At 49.9% G+C, this 19,307-nt stretch overlaps 1 pseudogene; it reads left to right on the top strand.

Annotated features, from left to right (window-relative positions):
- Positions 1–12,615, top strand: part of LOC136570618 (zinc finger protein 420-like) — a 76,939-nt pseudogene extending 64,324 nt beyond the window's left edge.
- Positions 12,616–19,307: the final 6,692 nt, after the last annotated feature.

Here is a 19,307-nt window from a genome sequence, read left to right as displayed (position 1 = left end):
GCGGCGGCGGAGCTGGGAGGCGGCCGCAGCGCAGGTGGGGGGCGCGCTGGGTTGTGCGGGGGCTCGGGGCTCGCTGCGGGCCTCGGGGGCGGCAGGGGGCTCAGGCGGGTTCGTTGTGCCGTGTCCGGCGCGTGTTGCCGCTGGCGTGAGGGCGCTGCGGGAGCGGCTGCCCGCGGTCTCCTTGCGGCCGCTGCCTCGGCAGGAGCCGCTGCCGGTGCAGCGCTGGCTCGGCCCGGTTCCTGTGGCTGGGACAGAGGCGGCTGCCCCGTGCCCGGGGCTGTGCGGGGAAATTCACGTGGCCGGAGGTTTCTGTGCCCCGAGGAGACAGAGGAGTCCTGTACAAGTGACTTTATTGCTGAGCAGAGGGAGAGGCCGTGGCGCATTTGCCGTGCGCTCTCTGCCATTGTTGTAGTTCGCAGCCTCCTTTTTATCCTCATTTTCCTGGCCGATTCTCTCTCTCCCTTTGCCCACTGGCTGAGGTATTTGGACGGTTCAGACTTCCCGATCCGCCAACTGCATGTCCTCGTTAATGTGCATTCCCACTTTTGTAGAACAGCCGATATTCCTGGCTCTGTTAAGTCTTTGTTCTTTTTCTCAAAGTTCATGAATTTAGAGGAATTTTGAGCAGCAGTCCGTGTCAGTTTGTTCTATTTTCTGAAACTGATGGTTTTTCCCGTTACTTCCTTCTCTACAAGTCCCTGGCCCTATCTCCACGCAGATTGACTCATTGACTCTGGTTTTTTCTTACTGAGTCTTCTTTGGTTTTGGAATTATTCTGAGTGCCCTCATTCCCTGTCCTTCTCTAGGCATTCCTGGATCAGGAGGCCTGGCTGCCACCTGCATCCCCTCGCTCACCTGCTGAATGAGCTGCATCCACAACATTCTCCATTTGCTGTTTCCTTTTGCAGCTGTACCAATTTCTGTTGCAGAGTCAGATATGCTCACCATGGGCTCTGCCTTTAGCTGTGCAAATTCCATCTGTGCAAGCGGGCAGAGGGAATCAGCCCAATTCCTGCCCCGGGTAGGAAGACCCAGGTACATTGTCCAGGCTTTGCCCCAGCAGGGTTAATTTGCATTTCTAAAGCTCCTCTCCGGGCTACCTGGAATGAAGCTTCTCTTCCAGAGCAGCCATGCAGCCCACCCCACCCCCCCAGAATCTGCTTTTTAGTTGTTGTTGGTTTTGGTGGGTTTTGTTTGTTTTTTATTTTTTTGTTTGGTTGTTTTTTTGTTTTGTTATGGTTTTAGGTGGGGGGAGGGTTTTTTGTTTGTTTTTAAACAATATTTAAACAAACTATTAACTGTTTCTGAGTTAAATGGTCACCTTTAAAGCAGTTCTAGGTGAACGTTGAAAAACCCATTGCAAAACTTGATTCTCACACTTCTGTCCCAAACCTACCTAACCATATAAAGTAGGATTATTTTGAAAAACAATTCTCATGTTGTATTCTTGTCACTGAAACTGCGGGGAAAACAAAAACCCTCCAACAATATCTTTAGTGTTAGAGAGTCAAGGCATTACTTGGTTTTGGCAAAGATATGCAGCACACATCATTCCATCCACACATAGCCCGAGTGTGCAGAGAAGATCATTCCATGACACGTGAGATTTATTAGTTTTTTCCTAAACTTTATGTAGTCTGAACCAATCTAAATCCACTGATTTAATGTTCATTGCTTCCAAGTGGTGTAGTTTTTAGTATTTGGTTTCCTATTAGATCCAGATTCCTTCCCCTTTGGAGTTAATTAGGTCCACACTCCTGGATTTCCTTCTCAGCCTTTTCCAGACCAGGTGTCTCCAGCTGTGCGGGGGCAGTGTCTGGGGTAGCTGTTGGTTGCTGTTTGCTGCTGGGCGTTGATGTTTTGTTGCTGGTCGTTATCTCTGTGGGTGTCTTTTGGGCTATTCCCAGTCTGTGGAGATGTTGAACTCATCTCTGTTGAATGGTGTAACAGCCCTTAAATAAAACCTTTAAAATTCCTTTCCCCAAGGCAGAGACAAACGAGCCTGAGAGAAAGAAGATTTAAAAGAACCAAAATGGGTACATTTTGCAGCAATGCAGTCGCAGTCAGCCCAGAGTGTGGGTGTGAGTGAGCCCCAGAGTGGAATTGTGCCGTGGTGCTCCCCAGCAGCTGTGGCAGTGCAGGCCCAGCCAGCGCTGAAGCTGCAGCAGTGGCAGCAAGGCTTGGCCGCAGTGGCTGGAGGTGCCAGAGGAGGGTGGCCAGGATTTCCGAGGGTTTGAGCAGAGGATCTGTGGGCAGGCCCAGGGGCTTGGCCCGCTGTGGAGCCCTGGCTGCTGCTGCGTTGCCTTCAGGGCAGGCTCAGTGGGGGCTCCCATGGTCCTGCTGCAGGCGGGAAGTGCAAATCTCCGGGGCTTCAGAGCCCCTGAGGCCAGGCTGAGGGGTCCCCCCGTGTTCAGCTGTGCTGGCGGCTGTTTCTGGCCTCAGGGACACTTGGCATGGGCCCCTTGGCCACCAGTGGTGCTGCTTTGCACTCCTTAGGCAGGAGCCGATGTCCTGGCTGGGTGTTGGCAACAGCAAAGTGCCAGGGCAGGCTCTGTGCCAGCCCAGCTTCCTGTGGGAGAGATTTCACAAGAGACAGGATTCTGGCCACGGACTGCTTGAAACATATGTCCCTTATCTCCACCCTGCACTAGGTGGAGAATTACCAGGGTAAGGAATTCCAGACATCAATTTCAAGGGAGATAATTGAATATCTGCCCTGGGTTTGGTTCTTCTTCTTGCCATAGCCAATGGCAAAAGCTGTACCCACGGCATCTTGGTTTCTATCACCAGCTTCCAAAAGTGTTTCTTTATTTCTCCTGACCTGAGCTCTGGGGGTGCCAGGGGTTATGGAGGTCCCATTGTATTCCTAAAGCTGCCATAACCCCCTGAAGGATCTTTCGAGTAAAATTAGTTCTTCTTTCTGAGTCTATTGCTTCCACAATCCCTTCTCTATGAATTAATTATTTCAGAAATACCCTAATAAGTGATGCAGTGATTGCATCAGTCAGATTGAAGCAGTCAGAATTGCTTTTGCCCCCTGTTAGGTGCCATGGTGTCATCAGAAGATATTGAAGCCTTCCTGCCCAGGGCATTTCAGTGCCAGGCTCTTACAAGCACCCAGAGCTCGGCGGGTTGAGCTGAGCATGGGGCGGTGACCTGCGCTTTGTCTGATTCCCCTTCCTTAATAACAGCCTGTCTTGTAGCTCTTTTCCCTTCTGCTGCCCTCTCAGAGCCATCCACAAACACATTTTCTCCCTCCGTCCAGGGATTGTCTCATCAATCTCTCCCAGCCTGGGCCTGGAGCTCTGTCCCTTGAGTGCAGTCCTGGGTTTCCTCCCAGCCCCTCTCCAGGCTGTTCAAACAGGAGCTGGGTTAAACCCTTGCCCTGTCCTCAGTTCTGAATCCTCCTGTGCCACTGAACAAGTTTCATACTGTAATAACCGAGCCCTGCTCATCCATTTAGAGGCTCTTTTGGTTGTCAGAGCTTTAACTTGATGCCAGACTTGAACTCTAGGAGATCCTCCTGTTGTCATCAGTTTTCAGGCCTCAGTTCCCATGTGAGCTGTGTCTGCACAATTCTGCAGACATTGAGGCCACTCTGGCCACTGGGTTAAACATTTTAACACAAGAATTCTTCGGCATGGCCCTGTTTAACATCCACCTATAATTAAAATTCTTTCTCCCTGTCTAGGAGGGCCAGGGCAGGAGCCTCAGTTAATCTGCTTTTTAACACTTGAAAATTCTGTGATTCCTCCTTGTGTCCATCCATCCAGTTTCTTGACTGGAGTGTTGTAGGGAGAGATCCCTGGCTCCAAAGCCCTGCCTTTAAGAGAGAGTCAGTAATAAGCTGTAAGCCCTTCCTTCCCTCTCTTGGAATAGAGTATTGATTTTAAATCAATACAAGCAACCTCTTGTTGCTTCAAAGTAATTTGGTGAGGCTCCATATCTAATTTTCCCTCTTTCCCTGGACTGTCCACATTTGTGGGTTCACTTCAGCATAGGCCTTGCCAGACATTTGACACATAAGTACAACATCATAAGCCTCTGTATCACCTTTTACAATATAAAAATCCAGCCACCAAATTCCTTCCCAGTACATTGCAATCACAGGAGGAAGAAAAAGAAATTAATTTATTTCAAGCCTATCCCCTACATCTCCTAGTAGTGGTTGATGAAATCATACCTGCTCATCTTTCCCACTTATTCCCTTAATAATTAAACCATGCCTTTCCTATTTTGCCCATTAGGTCTAAGATTCAGAGTGGATTGAGAGGCCCCTGTGTCCATCAGGAGAGGCCTCCTCTCAATGCCAACCCACCCTGAATGTTCTCAAGGGCTCCAGTGTGGAGGGTCCCTGGTGTGATGGGAGCTGTGACAGCCCTGCCAATCCATGTCCATCAAGGGGTGGACTTGCTGGTCCTGAGGGTGCTGCTGTCTGTGCTTGCAGTGTCCTTGTGCCCTGCAGCTGGAGCCCTGATTCCTTGCCAGGGGCTGTTTGGGTGGGCTGTCCCCTGCCGAGGAGGGCAATGCCTCTGCCGGGTGCTTGTGGCCGAGCCCGTGCCCTGGGTGCTGGGGCCCCCTTGGGCCCTGGGGTTGATCCCTCAGGGGCTGTAGGAGCTCTGCCCTGGCCTTTGCCTTCAGCTTGGCCTTTTGCTGCTCCCTTCTTGCATTCACCTGCTGGGCCTTTGTGCCCAAGTGCTGCAGGGCCTTCTTGTGCCCCTCCTGCAGCCCCCCTCAGTGCCTGTGGGTGCTCATCCTCTGAGAGCTGCTGAGCTTTCTGCAAAATCATTCGTTTCTGTGGTGATCCCAACAAAAGAAAAGAAAAGAAAATCTCGATCCTTCCCTTATAATCCACATTTCCCAGGTGTTCCTTGCTCCTCGTCCCTGTGCTCAGGGTGCCCTCCCCAGCCCGTATCCCAGAGCCGCTCCCTGTCCTGCCGCAGTGTCCAAAGGCGCCCCCCCGGCGGGCAGGGCCGGCAGCTCCACGGGGCCGGGCAGCGGCCGGGGCGTCCCGCAGCCTCCTGGGGGCCGGGGGCCACTGCCGGCCCTGCCCGGGGCTGGTGGGGTCAGGCAGCGCCCGGCGCTGAGCCCCGGCTGCCCCACAGCCCCGGCCCGGCCCCGCAGCTCCCCCCAGGCCCCCAGCCCGTGCTCCCGGTCCCGCACCTCTGCGCCCGGTGCTGCCGCTGCCCCCCACAGAGAAACCCCCTGAAACCCTGACCTCCTTGTTTTCCTCTCCGGGAAACCGGGGATACAAATGATCAGCCGGCAAATGTTGAGGATAAGACTCTGCTGAAAAACATCCAAATTCTGAGTATTTTTCTCTTCCTCCCCTTTTCTTTTTCTCACCACATAGATTCCTCCTGCTGCTTCCTGCCTTAACCATATTCCTGCACACTCCCCTTCACCCAGTCTCTTCCCAGCACACCAACACCATCCATCCCCTGTTGTCCAAATCCCTTCTCCACTTCTCTTATTGCCCCCCTGGGTGTCCAAGTCCTTAATTGCCTCTGAGGGAGTGTGCAATCTACCTCAACCTTCTCCCAAGGGACCCTTCAGAGATATTTTGGGATCATCATCCCTTTGGCACAGAACCCCTTCTTGGCTTTCCCTTTTCTGTTTCCATGGGTGCCCTGCCATGCTCACTCCCCAAAGATCCCAGTGCACTCACTGATGAGATTTTCAGTGCTCTCTCCCTGCTGACTCTTCACAGCCCCCCCGATGTGTCACTCGTCTGTCTCCTGGTCACTCTCAGGTACCCAATCAGTCCTCGGTGCTGCCGCCCCCAAGGGGGCCGATCACCCAAACTGGGTGAGGCACCTTCAGCTGCACTCACTGCCCGCTGCCCCAGACGGTGGAAGGAATTCCGGACGAGTCCCAAGGTGTGTGGAAAATTTGACATCACCAGAGGATTCTGTCCACAAAGCAGACAGAGGAGTCCTGTAAAAGTAATTTCATTCCTAAAGAAAGGGAGAGGCCATGGGACATTTCCTACAGGGTCTTTCCGGTTGGTGGAGGACACAGCCTCCTGTTCATCCTAATTTTCCCAGCTGCATCTCCCTCTTCCTTTCCTCATTGGGTGGTGTACTTGAGAGGAAGAGACTTCCCAATCCACTTACTACATATCCCCTTGACATGCTCCCTACTTTTGTGTAGCAACCGATATTCATGGCTCTGTGAAGTCTTTGTTGTTTTTCTTCTCGAAGTTCATGAATGTGGCAGGACCTTGGCTGAGCAGCAGTCTGTGTCATCAGTTAACAACATTTTCTTAAACTGATGGCTTCTCCTGTCGCTTCCTTACGTACAAGTTCCTGGCTCTATCTCTCAGCAGATTCACAGCATCTGATTGTAAAGACACTTTCCTCTTCTTCCTTTCATGGGGATCCCGCGTTTGTGGGACATCCCCCCTGGAGCAGGGTGTCCCGCCTTGCTGCAGCCCCAGCCCTCAGGCAGCGCTCAGCCAATCAGAGCACGCGGCTCTGATGACTCAGCAGTTGCCAGGCAGACCCGCAGCTCTCAGCGTTCCCCACCTGCGCTCAGCGCCCCCCTCGGCCCCAGCGCCCCCCTCGAGCGGAATTTGGGGAGGTGGGAGTGGGGCAGCGCCAAGGCCGGGCCCCCCCGCGCTGTCCTGGCGGGAGCGGCTGCAGTGGGGACCGAGTGCGGGCGGGAGCGGCCGAGAGCCCAGCGCTGCCCCAGCCCGACCTGCCCCAGCTCCATCCCTGCCCCTTCCGTGGGATGCTGTGGGTTTGGGGGCAAGAGGGAGCCGGCAGCGGGTGCTGGGCCTGGGGCAGGAGGAGAAGGGAAGGAGAAGCAGGGTTGAGGAACAAAATGGTGAAACCCTGGACGTGGGAGGAAAAGGTGGGATTGTGCAGGAGAAGGAGGAATAGCAGGAGGAAGAAGAGTGTGAGGAAGAGCAGGAACAGAGGAGGAGGAGGAGGAGCAGAAAGAGGCGGCACCACACGGTTCTACTCCTCCCTGTATCTGCAGCCTCCCCCCCAGCCCCAGGAGCTTTGTCCGTATGCAGCAGGTGACCAGGGGAGGGGGAATCCATGATTTTCACAGAGGCTGAATCTTGGGGTTTCTGAGCTTTACTGGGCAAATGTTGGTGCTTTTGTTTTTTGTGAGGGCTGAATCTCTGTATTTTGAAGGAGGTTTTTGCTGAATATTGACGTTGGGGAAGTTTTTGATCTGCATCTTGATGTTTAGAGGATTTTTGTGCTGAATCATGGTATTTTGGAGGTTCTTTCAGACACAAGATGCCCAATGACTTTCCCAGATGAACTTGGGCATGGAGGTTTTCCCAGTCCAAGCTGCTCTCCTCTTGATTTTTTCTGCAAACCAGGATTTTTAATTCTCAGGGTGTGGCCTGATGGAGGAGGAGGAAAAGCCCCGAATGTACGTCATGAAGAGGGGCTGCAAACCCTGCCCAGGGAGTTCTGGGGACGAAAGAGCCCCTGTGAGCCAGGAATGCATCCTGTGATCCAGCCAGAGCTTGGAGCTGGTGGAGAAGCCTCATGGCAGGGAGAAGCCACACAGGTGCTTGGAATGTGGGAAATGTTTCAGCTGGAGCTCCAGCCTGAGGCAGCACCAGGTGATCCACACTGGGGAGAGGCCCTTTGAGTGTGGGGAATGTGGGAGGAGTTTCAGCCACAACTCCATCATGATGCAACACCAGGTGATCCACACTGGGGAAAAGCCCTTTGAGTGTGGGGAGTGTGGGAAGAGCTTCAGCATCAAGTGCCAGCTGACGGAACACCAGAAGATCCACACTGGGGAAAAGCCCTATGAGTGTGGGGAGTGTGGGATAAGCTTCAGCCAGAAGGGCCACCTGACGGAACACCAGAAGATCCACACTGGGGAAAAGCCCTTTGAGTGTGGGGAATGTGGGAAGAGCTTCAGCCAGAAGGGCCACCTGACGGAACACCAGAAGATCCACACTGGGGAAAAGCCCTTTGAGTGTGGGGAATGTGGGAGGAGCTTCAGAGGAAGCTCGGCCCTGATTCGGCACCAGGTCATCCACACGGGGGAACGGCCCTACACCTGCTTGGAATGTGGGAAGAGCTATGGGTGGAACTCTGACCTGAGAAAACACCAGCGCACCCACTCTGGGGAGAGGCCCTACGAGTGTCCTGAGTGTGGGAAGAGGTTTCACAGGAGCTCCGATCTCCTCAAACATGAGCGGATTCACACAGAGGAGAGGCCCTTCCGCTGCCCCGACTGTGGGAAGGGCTTTAAGGAAAACGCCAAACTCACCATCCACTGGCGCATCCACACTGGAGAGAGGCCCTACGAGTGTCCTGAGTGTGGGATGAGATTCTCACAGAGCTCTCACTTGACAGAACACCAACGGAGGCGCCACTAAGGGAAGTCCTGTGAGTGCCCCACGTGAGGGAAGAGCTTTGTGCGCTGCTCCAGCTCTGTCCCCCATGAGACGATCTACATTGGATGATCCTCAGTGAGTGTTGTTGGGCAGAGCCCTGGTGATCCATGGTCCTGGTGATCCGTGTTGGGAAGACACCTGGCTTGGAGGCTCCGCATCTTCCTGGTTCCCTGTGGGCAGCTAGATAAACCCAGCAGCAGGAGCATCCATTGGGACACAGACCTACAATGGGAATTCCTTGGGGAGGGCAGATTTGTTGACTTTCAACCCCATAAAATCTTTTGCATTCAATCCTATCTTCTGGTGACATCAGGGAGTACTGAATGGTGTTGAAGGTATGTTCAGGGTGGACTATATGATGTTTGTATCCCCAGTCTGTTCTGTTTATGCTGAATAATAAGTTTTGTACCTTTAAGACTTGTCCTGAGAGTGAAGAGGGAGAGAAGAAGTGTGGTATTTGTTTTCAGAAACTGCACTCACTCCTCCACATTCCTGCTCCTGCACTGTGTTGTCTGCGGATGGACAGACAGCAGGACAGAGCCCTCCTTTGCTTTTAGTTAGTTTTAGCTAACTGAGGTAAAGTAGTTCCCTACTGTGGATTGTTTTTCCCTTTTCTTTGAACCTGTTTAAACCTGCTGTGGCCTGAACACCAGAAGAGCACGGGCAGCTCACACCTGTGCCCCACCAGGCCGGGCCAGGGCCGCGGCATTTCCAGCACCAGAGGGACTGATAAGGGACTGAGTGAGCTGAGCTACAGCCCACAGAGGGACTTTGTGAGTTTGTCTCTCTTTTAGAGCAGCAAGAGGTTTTATTGTTTAATATTGTTTAGGTTTTATTGTGTAATAAACAGTTTTTTCCACTTTTCTTCAAAGAGGTATTTTATTTTTCCTGAACCAGTTGGGGGACACATGGACATGGAGGGGGACATAGCCATTCATGGGGATGTGGGTGGACACAGGCATGGATGGAGATGTGGGGAACAATGACAGGGATGGAAACATGGTGGGGAGACAGCCGTGGGTGAGGACATGGTGGGACATGGCCAGTGACATGTGGGGACATGGCCATGGCTGGTGCCATGGGGGGAACTTGCAGGGGATGTGGGGGATGCTGGGTTTGAGGGAGTTGAGGGTTCCTGGGAGGGATTTGGGGCTTGCTGAGGCCTTTGGGGACCCCAGGCCAAGTGGCTCTGGCTGTGCTGGGAGACCCTGGGGGAGGTTCTGGGGCAGCTGCTCAAGGACCCCCTGAACTGGAGCCCCAGCCGGGCATTGGGCTCCTGGAAGGGGATGAACATCTTTGTCCCCAGGAAGAAAATCCCAGCACCCCCAGGGTGTCAGGGGCAGCTGAGAGGCCACAACAGGAGGGGAAAGCCAGACAGAGCTGTCACACTCTTAAACTACACCCCAAAAGTCCCAAAACTGAGGGATTGCTCCCAGGAAAAAGCAGCCAGGAGATGCATGAATTGAGGGAAAGGGGGGATGTGACCCCCCAGACTGAGCAGGAGGGACCTGCATCCCCCAAAACCAAATAGGGATGAGAGGTGGAGCTGAAGGCACGATGGGAAAGGGGTGGGAGTGCAGGGAAAAAGAGGATTCAGAGTGGGAGAGGGATGGGATCCCCAGATTGAGTTGGGAGGGGTCCTTGGGTTGGGGGAACGATAGGAGAGGGGAGGGAAAGTTGGGGATGGGATAGAAAAAGGGTGGTTCCGTGGGGATCCCACTGTGTCCCCATGGCTTGATCCCTGGAGTGATTCCCTGGGGCTCTGGAGGGGAATGGATCTGCACTGGGTGGATTCCCAAGCCCCCTGCCCATCCCTGGGGGGCTCATGGGGGTTTCCCTGGTTCCCTCCACCCAAATGCTGCAGCCATGGGAGAGAGAAGGGTGTGAAAGGAGGATCTGGATTGGGCATGGAGGAGGAGCAATAGGAAGAGGAGGGAGAGAAGAAGCGGAGGATGGGAAAAGGAAGAGCAGGAAGAAGAATAGAAAGAGGAGGAGCCGCAGCAGAACCACGCTGTTTTCCCACTTGCCCGCTGAGTCTGCAGCTCCCCTGGCCCTGGCAGCATCTATCCCCCCAGATCTCACAGGTGAGTGGGGAGGGGGAACTCACCCCAAATCCATTGGAGGATCTCTGGGAGGGTTTGTTTCAGGGGAGGGGATGTTTGGATCTTGCAGGGCCCCAAGGGTGAGACACAGATGCCCCTTTGGAGAACTGTGGAAGGTTCCTGTGGCAAACTGTCTGTACTGGCTGGGGCAGTGGTACCAGCTGGGGGGGACATTGGTGTTGGGGCTCTGATTGGCATCAGAGTGGGGAGAGCAACGAAGGCCAATCCTGGAGCTGGGGGATCCTGTCAGCCTGGAGGGGTGGGGGAGGCTGGAGATGAGCAGGGTCTGGGCCCATCCAACTGTGAACAGGGCAGTTGCTTTTTGAGCTGGACTTGGGAAGCAGGACCAAGGGCCTCACCTGTTGTTTTTCCCCCAAGCCAGGATTTGTCAATCCCAATCTTTGTCTGGATGGAGCTGGAGGAGGCTGCGAGGAAAAGGAAGATGGCCTGGGACACTGAGGCAGGCAAGGAGGAAGTCACTGCCCCTTTCCCCCTCTCCTCTGTTTCATGTCTCAGCCCAACATTTCCTCTGGCTGCAGGACAACCCCACTACCAATGCCGTCCTGCCAAGGATGAACTGGGGGGATCTCCTTCCCCTTCCCTCTGGCACAGAGGCAAATCCCATCCTGTCCTTGTCCACAGCTCCTTCCCCTTCTCATTCTGTCCTTCTTCCTTCCTCATTCCTTCCTCTTCTTTTCTTTCCTTTCCTTCCCCAGGCACTGAGCTGCAGACGGAGACCAGGGAGAGCAAATCCCTGCTGCAGAGCCTCATGGAAAAGGCCGTTTTGAGCAGCTCCATGGCATGGGAATCCAATGGGGAGGATAAGCCCTGGAGATCCCACACAAGGAGGGGTTGCAAACCCAGCCCTGGCAGCTGTGAGGAGGAAAGATGCCCCCTGTGTCCAGAAGGCAGCCAGAGATTGATTCAGAACTCAGAGGTGGTAGAGACAACTCGTGGCTGGCAGAAACCCCACAAGTGCTTGGAATGTGGGAAGGGCTTCAGCCGGAGCTCTGGAGCTCAGATGTGATCTGGCTCCAGGTGATCCACATGGGGAAATGGCCCTACAAGTGTGGGGAGTGTGGGAAGGGCTTTGGGTGGAGCTCCAACCTCATCAATCACTGCAAGATCCACACTGGGGAGAGAACCTATGAGTGTCCCGAGTGTAGGAAGTGGTTTCTGAGCAGCTCCAATCTCATCATAATGAGTCAAGGGATCAGCTGGAAATGTATTTACGATAATTGAAAACTGTGGATGAGTCAAGGGGCCAGCTGGGAGTATAACTGAGACAGTAGAAGATTACATATTTTAGTTAAGATTTTAAAATTAGTTAAGAAGGTATGTTAGCTAAGCAAAAATCACATAGGTTAGTGAAAGAGTAACAAATATATTAGAAAGTAAAGCTCGGAGTGACAGGGATAGATGTAGCAATTGCGGAGGAGCAGAGACCATAGAAATATCTTGCCTTAAGAATAATCAGTTTGGAGAGGCTTGGACCATGACCAGCAGATCAAAAAGTCCTGCAAACTCGCCATGGGTGAAGAGTTTACCATGAGGAAGAGAGCTTTCTTCTTCACATACGCCCACTCCCTTATTTCAAAATCCCACAGACCCAATTAAGGCAGTGCAATTGCGCAGACATGTTAGGTATTCAGCTGATTATAATACAAAGTGGGCAGATAATGATTCTGTATTATTCATCCTTAGAAACTGCTTGGATATGTAAAACCTTTTCTGTATAAATAGAGAGCAGGAGTCTGCAAATCCTTGCACATCCATTTGGAAATGATTCCTTATATGTCCAGCACTGCGATAAAATACCCTTCTTTTCAACTTTAATTAGTTGAAGAGTTGTCTGTCTGTGCTTCAGTACATCAGCAGATTCACACTGAGGAGAGGCCCTTCCACTGCCCCGACTGCGGGAAGGGCTTCAGGCACAACTCCACCCTCGTCACCCACAGGCACATCCACACTGGGGAGAGGCCCAATGAGTGTCCTGTGTGTGGGAAGAGATTCTCCAGAAGCTCTCACTTGGGCCAACACAAATGGAGGCACCATTAAGGGAAGCCCTGCCAGTGTCCCCCATCCCGGTGTCACCCCCTTTTTTCTGCCCTCAGAGCTCCTGAGCCAGTGGCAGCTGCAGCCCCTTCCCGTGGCCTTGCACCTGACTGGGACCTCCTGTGATTGCGCAGGGAGGATTGGGGCTGTGACTGAGCAGGGAGGGTGGGGGCCAGGGAACACTGGGTGCTGTGGGTCTGCCCAGCAACTGGTGACTCATCAGAACTGCTCTCTCTGATTGGCTGATTCTTGTTCATTGCATTCTCTTGTTGCCTGTGGAGAGGCCTGGGAGTTGAGAGAAGGAATGGGACAGATCCCACCCCGAGCACTGCCACAGGGAGAACAGACCCAGCCTGGGCACAGGGAGTGAATTTATTTACCAACCAAACCACATCAGGACAAAGAGAAGGGAAAGGAATCTCTCCAACATCTTCCCCCCACCTAGGGGGGTTAATGATGATGGAGAGACGGGGACATCTGAGTTTAGATCAGAAGCCAATTTTATTGAGTATGCCAGGGATTTATATGGGGTTTTACTTGTATGGTAGTTATATAGGGCTCCATTTTTTGTAACAATTTCCCCTTGGTTACACATTCTTCAGGACATCAGGTCACCTGGTAACATTATCTTATCACTAAGTTTCACATCTTGTTTCTTGGTCCCCTCTTGCCCAGGGAGCCTTAATCTGTGTCTGTCCCTCCCACAGTTTCTGCTCAACCAGGCCTAAGATATCAGGCCCCTTCATCAGTTCCACTGTACTTTTTGTTTTATTCCCCATACCTCCCCCTATCCATTCAAACAAAAATACACTCTTAAGTGACTTGTCTATTAATTTTTTCACACACTGTAAAATACAAGGAATAACCATAACAATACATAATACAATGCCTAATACATAGAAGCCTATTTTAACTAAATTTTTTATCCATCCACCAAGTCTCCAATCCCCCAGAAGTTTTCCTAGCCCTGTAAACCCTGATACCACTGGGTAATCTTAACCATTTTCCCAAGGGCATAAGTCTGTTAGAGGTTAAACGGGCGCTGGTGTGGTGGTGAGGTCCTGTTCACAAGGGTTCTCCGCCAATGTTGGTGTTCAAGGTGAATCTTCAGGTGATGCACTCAAAGATTCTTAAAAACAGCTTCACATTCTTTGCTGGAATCCACTCAGGACCATTCTCTGTGGAGACACAAGCAAAACCTCTACCCCAGGTGGCCTAAGGATAAGGCCCCAATATCTTACCAGATTCTGGATCCTTCACTTATGCAGGGGTTTCTTTCCTTTTGTTGCAATTGTGAATCATGATTAAAATGTCAAACAATCGGTGGGTTAGGGTCCATCAAAGAACAATTCAAAAAGTTGATCACATAAAGGGCTTTCTGCAGTCTCTTGGCAGGGTTCCATCTCTGACCCCCCTTTGTGTTGTACCAAGAGATGTTTGAGGGAGCCATGAGCCTGTGACAGATTGGCCTGTTGGGGAATGAGCAATACCTGTTTTGTGCATAATTCCCCAGAAGGCAAAAGAGTTAGCAACTCGACGGGAAATATAAACTGGGCCATTGCCTGTCTTCACTTCAGATGTATACCAAGAATGGCAAAAGCAGCAGTGAAGTGTCTAGAGACATCGTAAGCTGTTTTCCCTGAATGGGCAGATGCAAAAAGAGCACCAGAAAAGGTATCAATAGAGGAATGAATGTATTTTAAATGACCAAATTCAGTAAAAATGGGTAACGTCTGATGCCAGACTTGAAGGCTCTGAAGCCCTCTGGGATTAATACTTCCTGCAATAGAGAGAAAACAGCACCATTGGCAGCCAGGACAAACAGCAATAATTCTTGAAGCTTGGGCTTTACTAATGCCAAAGTGCCAAATCAAAGTGACACCATTTTGGTGAAATAACAAATGGATCAATTTAGGCTGTTCTATCTTATTAGGTAGAACAGATTGTTGTACAGGCATTGTTAAAAGGCCAGCTTGCCTGTTCCCTTCAGCTAAAAATCTGGGACGGTCTGTATGTGAACAAATATGCATAACAAAGTAAGGAAATGTTCAATTTTCTAAGGAAAAAACAAGGAGCTGCAACCAATAAAATTGTTGTGAATTTTCAACTCTTTCTTAACTGATGCTTTGGCTCTCATCACTATTCCTGCAACATAAGCTGAATCTGTAAGCAGATTAAAAGGAACAGAAAATTTTTGAAAAGCTCTGACAACAGCAGCAAGTTCAACAATTGGGGGGGACCACTCAGATATGGATAAATCTGCTCTCCATTAGACCCACTAGAAGAGGGGTCTCTCCATACTACCACAGATTTCTGAGAGTGACCAGAACCATCTGTGAATACTGTTAAGGCTTGAAGTGGAACCTCACTCCTCTTGGGTTTCTCTGTCAATTGAAAAAAAAAAAAGCTTAATAAAAGCTTTTAAAAGCTGTTAAAACAACTCATGTTTTGGAGGACGTATTGAGATTTGTCCACTGAATTCAGGAAAGGCCATCTGAAGAGCCTTGATCCCTGAACTATCCAATTCAAATAAAAGGTGGTTAAAGGTAGGAAAAGAGTGGAAAATTCCCCTCCTGCAAGAGAAACGAGTCTCTGTCAAGCCTTAACAACCAGTTGGGCCATCATTTCATGTTGGGTACTGATGGTTTTAGTCATTTGGTGTGGTAAGTAAATCCATTCAGTGATAAACAAAGAGTCTGGTGCATTGGGGTCCCATTGAAACATCAAGGCATGGGGCTGTTTTGCTGGATGCAAGATTATTAAAAAGAAAAGCAGCTCAGGTGCCCAGTGTGCAGCTTGTTGGTTTATTATGACATCAGCTGGGCATTGCAGCGCCTGCTGAACTTGAAATGTAAGTTGTCTAGGTGATAAAAGGTCTGAATCTCCTTTTAATCATTCAAACAAAGGACTTTTAGCTTTGTATTTGAATTCCCTAACAAGGAGTGCACCCAGTTGATTGTTCCCAAACATTTTTGTGCATCATGTAAGGTGCAAATATTTGTCTGAATTTGAAGAGCTTGGGGAGAAATTGAAGAGACTCCAATGCACCACCCCAAATACCTCCACGAAGGATGTTTTTGTACCTTTTGGGAGCTATGCAAAGCCCTGCCTGATTTACAGCTTTGGTGACAAGGGCTAACTAAGGCTTTCTCCATGACTTCCTGTTGTTCAGCTGTTACAAAAATATCATCCATAGAATGGTGCAAAAGAACATTAGGCATTTGTTGATGAATAGAATTGAGGACCTAGCAATATACCACTGGCAACTAGTACAGCTGTTTTTCATGCCCTTAGGTAAAACTATCCAGTGATATCGCTCTAAGGGTGCCTGCATTTTTGTGCTTGGAACTGAAAAGGAAAATTTAGGACCATCATCAGGATGTAAAGGAATATCAAAAAACCAGTCTTTTAAATCAGTAACAGTCAAGTGCCAACTTTTGGGAATCATGGTAGGAGATGGGAGACCTGGCTGTAAGGACTCTGTGTCCTCCATAGCTGCATTATTTTTCAAAGATCATGGAGTAAGCGCCATTTGCCAGTTTGTTTTTTGATAACAAACATGTGAGAATTCCAAGGACGGTTAGAAAGGACAAAATGCTCTTTCTGGAGTTGTTGTTGGAGCAACTCTGTTAATACACAAAGTTTTTGCAATGGTAGGGGCCATTGATCCACCCAAACCATTTTCCCTGTTTTCCAGGTTAGTTTTAAAGTGTCGCTCTCCAACGGCCCCCTTTAAAAAGCTGATTGAATCCTAAAGCCCCATTGGGAGAGAACATCCCCCACCACGGTACCATTGGTACTGGTAATACAAACAGTATGATTGAGCACGGTGTCCCTCGGGCCCTTTGATCTGTATCCAGTGGTGGGTTTGACAGCTGCGGCTGCTTCCTCCAATGCCTGAAAGTGCCTGGAGCACTTTAGCAAGGGACCACTGTGAGGGCCATTTGGCTTGAGAGATAACTAACTTCAACCCCTGTGTCTATGAGGCTGTCAAGTGTTATCTTTTGCCCTTTTAATGTCAGAGTACACCAGCATGTGGGGTATTGTTCTAGTATAGGTTGTACTCAACATATTTGGGGTGTTCCAGTAGACCCAAATCCCCTTTTTCATATTATGTCTGTAAAAGGTATGCTCATGGTTTGGGGCAATAAAATCAGTTGAGCTATTCAAGTTCCTTGGGGAACAGTGAAAGGCAGTTGGAATGTCCAGGCCATGATCATAATCTTATTATCAGAGTCTAAAACTCCAAGGAGGACAAAAAGTCCCATCAAAGAGATGGATGACCAACCTAAAAACAATGCATGCATACGCTGCCTGGATGGTCCTAAAACTCCTGTGGGAAGCAAATGAACTGATGACTTAAGTAACGTTAATGTGATGGAGGTTGCCAACCCAGACAGGTTCATCTGTCAACCATATCAAGGCTACAACTGGACATTCATTGCCCTGCATCACAGTGGCCCCTATTAAAAATACGTATTTTGACACCCCATTGAGATAAACAATGTCATCCCCACAAACTTTGAGGAGCATCGGCAACATAGGGTCTGATGTTAGCTTGTTGGCCATCAGGATGTTTCACATTAATTACAATGGCTGACAAACCACCTGTTGTAGCACCACCCAACCCCAGAAGTCCAAAACTTGCATGAGTGAGAGGCCACGATTGAGGCCAGCAAAGTCACAAGAGAATTGTGACATCTGCTCCAGTGTCAATCAAGGCTGTTAATGATATGGTTCCTGGATGACATCCACTGGCAGTGAGGATGCATGTCTTTTCTGGATGGTTCTCCGTAACTTTCTCAGCCCAGAACACTTGAGGTACCCCTGTTGATCCAAAACTTCCTGTGGCGCGACTTCGGTCCACTGTATTCAGAACAGAACTCACAAAAGGTACAATTTGAGCAATGCAAGTTCCTTTCTGAATAGTGACAGGAGGGTCATCAATGGGTACCATAGCATGAATCTGTCCTAAATAATCAGCATCAATAAGCCCTAGATGCACATGAATACCTCTAAGTGTGGTACTTGATCTTCCTATCAAAAACGCACTCAATCCCTGTCCTATTCAACCATAGGCTTCGAGGGGCACTTTGCACATTTCTTTTGTCAGAATGGTTACTGTGTCAGCGGTGGGTATATCAATCCCTGCAGACCCACTTGTTGCCCCTGAGTATTGTTCACAAATGTTTGGCTTTGCAGTGCTGGGGAGGCCCATATTTGCTGCTGTAGTTGTTGGGGTATTTGTTTTCACACATGCCCCTTTGCGCTCCTCTTCTTGTTTCCCTGCAATAGCTGACCATTTGCATGATATTTACTCCTGCATTGTTGAGCATAGTGCCCAAATTTAGCACAGCAATTGCACACAACATTGCTGTTTGCGCTTGGCTTAGATGTTATTTTCTGGGTATTACACTGTGCCCTTACGTGCCCTTGCTGTCCACAATTATAGCATTTCGATCAAGGTCTTAGAACTGCAGCAAGAGCCGCTATTTTATGCTCTACTGAACCAACTTTCAAGCAAGCAGTAATCATTTGAGGCAATGTGGGTTCCCCAGGTAAAGTGTCAATAATCTTTCTGCAGCCTGAGTTTGCATTTTCTTTAGCCAAATGTATACAGAATTTGTGTCGCAAAGATTCATCATCTACCTGTTTTTCAATGGCTGCAGCAAGCTCTTCCACAAATTGCAAAAATGGTTCTCTCATCCCTTGTTGTATAGTATCATATCTCTGTTTTGGAGCTGCCATTTCCATTGATTTAATTAAAGCACTCGTGCCAATTTGCTGAGCTTGTGCCAAAATTGAAGGATCCCACCTTGCCTGTGAATCTGGGTTAGCAAAAGGTCCAGTGCCCAGTAGGGCATCAACATCCACAGCATGATGAGGGTCGTGTTGAGGCAACTGCATATTTGTTACAGCTGTCTGCTCAGCCACTTGCCTCAAAGTTTCTCGAAATACACCGTATTGTATTGGCTGGAATGAAATAGTAGCAATATGCATGATGTCATAAGGTGCAAGCATAACTGCATTAATTACACATATTAATTGCATTACCTCTGAGGAATTAATGCCATACTGAGCCACTTTGGATTGGAGATCTTGCACAACCTTCCAGGCAAAGACGTGATGACTGTCATCCTGCCCTGTTCCAGGAGCTGCTTTAAAACCTGGAGAAGCCATAGGGTTATCACAGGCAACATTTGCATTAGCACTGTTCTCCTGAGGTACTCTTGGAGCACCTAATCTTTCTATCATGTCCCAATTCTTTTCTTCAGCTGCTTTCTTCCTAACAAATTCCCAAAACTCCTGAGTGTCCAGGTTTAGAGCAAATTTGGGAGAGAATCCCCCAAAGGAGCTCCAGTAGGAAAGCAGATCCAATCTGCTCTTCTCCCCCCAACTGGTCTGGGAGAAAATACCTCCTTGGAGAAAGGTGGAAAAAACCTGTCTATTAAACAATAAAACCTTAACAATATCAAACAATAAAATCTCTTGCCACTCCAAAAGAAATGACAAACTGAGAAAGTCCCTCCCCGGGTTGCGGCTCAGCTCACTCTGTCTCTGATCAGTCCCTCCGGTGCTGGAAATGTTGCAGGCCAGGCCCGGCCTGGTGGGCCACAGATGCAGCTGCCCGTGCTCCCCTGGGTGTTCAGTCCAGAGCAGGTTTCAAGAGCTCCAAGGAAAAGGGAAAAAAACAAAAGTCCCCACAGTAGGGAACTTCTTTGCCTCAGCTAGCTAAAACTAACTAAAAGCAAAAGAGAGCTCTGTCCCACTGT

This window comes from Molothrus aeneus, unplaced genomic scaffold, assembly GCF_037042795.1.
Source record: "Molothrus aeneus isolate 106 unplaced genomic scaffold, BPBGC_Maene_1.0 scaffold_35, whole genome shotgun sequence".
In the NCBI taxonomy this organism is placed as follows: domain Eukaryota; kingdom Metazoa; phylum Chordata; class Aves; order Passeriformes; family Icteridae; genus Molothrus; species Molothrus aeneus.
Note: the sequence above shows the minus strand (reverse complement) of the source record. Positions and strands in the feature narration are given on the sequence as shown.